Consider the following 1973-nt stretch of genomic DNA (forward strand, 5'->3'; position numbering starts at 1 on the left):
TCATCAGTCCCCTAGAACTTATAACTACTTAAACCTAACTAACCCAAGGACATCACACACATCCATGCCCGAGGCAGGATTCGAACCTGCGACCGTAGCATTCGCGCGGTTCCAGACTGAAGCGCCTAGAACCACTCGGCCGCATCTTTTTTTTAACTAACTGTAAATACCTTATACATATACTTATCTGACCTCTAATCAGACCTCCCACAGTTTTACTTCAAGAAACACAAAGTATAGAATTCTGAGAACCAGAAGTATACCAGACACGCCGGGAAAAAAAGCCACAATCAAGAATTAAACACGGACCAGCGATGCAGCAGTTCAGCTCCTCGACCACTTTTTTTTCTCTTTCTCTCTTTAGACAAAACTAAAATATCTTCTTCCGAGACGGCCTTTGTGACCGAGAGGTTCTAGGCGCTTCAGTCCGGAACTGCGCTGCTGCTACAATCGCAGGTTCGAATGCTGCCTCGGGCATGGATGTTTGTGATGTCCTTAGGTTAGTTAGTTTTAAGTAGTTCTAAGTCTATTGGACTGGTGACCTCAGATGTTAAGACCCATAGTTCTCAGAGCCATTTGAACCATTTTTTTTCTTCCAGAATGAGATTTTCACTCTGCATCGGAGTGTGCGCTGATACCCTAGGCTGTGGCTAAGCCATGTCTCCGCAGTATCCTTTCTTCCAGGAGTGCTAGTTCTGCAATGTTCGCAGAAGAGCTTCTGTGAAGTTTGGATGATAGGAGACGAGGTACTGGCAGAATTGAAGCTGTGGGGAGGGGTTTTGACTCATGGTTGGGTAGCTCAGATGGCGCCGGCACGGTAGCTCAGCGTGTTCGGTCAGAGAGCCCGTTGGCCTCTGTAATAAAAAAGTGAGTGGAAGGACCAGCCACCGAACTTGAACAGGATGTCTTGCAACGTCCGCAACGACCAGACACAACGATCAAAGAAGTTTAATTTTTTGCCTCTTCCGAGGGAATGAGCCTCTAGAAGCACACAACGAAAACCTTCTCAGTGGTTATTATATTTTTTCTTCTCAAACATAATGTACATATAAAAGCTTCTTGATATTGATTACAAAGTTTTTGCGAGGGCAATAACTAGCCACTTGTTGTTCTTGCTAGCGAAAATCCTTGCAATTCACCAAAGTTGTGTTCCTGGTCGCATGATCCTGACCCACTTCGCAGAGTGCCGTGATGTCATGTCCTTGGCTGTGTCGTCTTTCTGTTCCTGAGGCCTTACTTTCTATTGATTTTAATAAGGTGTTTGACCGAGTAAATGGCAGTTCCTCGTTGAGAGTATTGGAAGCTGTCGGTTTTAATGATGAAGAGCGTCCAGCGTTGCTCAATTTCTATACTGGTATCCAAGTGCCTATGGTCGCGAATGGCAACTCACCCCCAAAATCATAATCCGTCGCGATGTCCCATAAGGGAACCCGCTCTCCATGTCACTGATTGTCTCATTTATGGACTCCTTACTTCACCATAGCGCTGCTCAGCTACTTGGCTGGACGACATTAGGAGAGAAGTTTTCGGCGTGACCATATGCAGGCGATTCGTGGTCTTAATTTGTAATTCAAATTAAATTCCCTTGCTCAAGGAAACCTTGGATGTCGTTGGCTATCTCACTCAGTCGAAACACGGCTCAAGTGATGACTCATCACAGCTTTTATCCTGAGTAGTTCTTACGAATCAACTGCTGACAGGGAGGAGGATACAAAAATGAAACTATTGGTTTCACAAGACATGTTATATTCCACTGTTCCATATAAGTTACGATCTCTACAGTCCAGAGATAGTACAGGATCACCGATTTAATGCAACAGTTAAATATATAGACCTAAGAGAAGTTGCATGCATCATGGCATATACAATTTCTCGAAGTTGCACAGTAAATATTGATCTTAGTGCCATGCAGTACAAAAAAACTATGCAGTTTGAACATGCAATAGATTTCTATATTTAAAAAATGCAAATAG

The sequence above is a fragment of the Schistocerca gregaria genome, chromosome X (assembly GCF_023897955.1).
Source record: "Schistocerca gregaria isolate iqSchGreg1 chromosome X, iqSchGreg1.2, whole genome shotgun sequence".
NCBI classification, from domain to species: domain Eukaryota; kingdom Metazoa; phylum Arthropoda; class Insecta; order Orthoptera; family Acrididae; genus Schistocerca; species Schistocerca gregaria.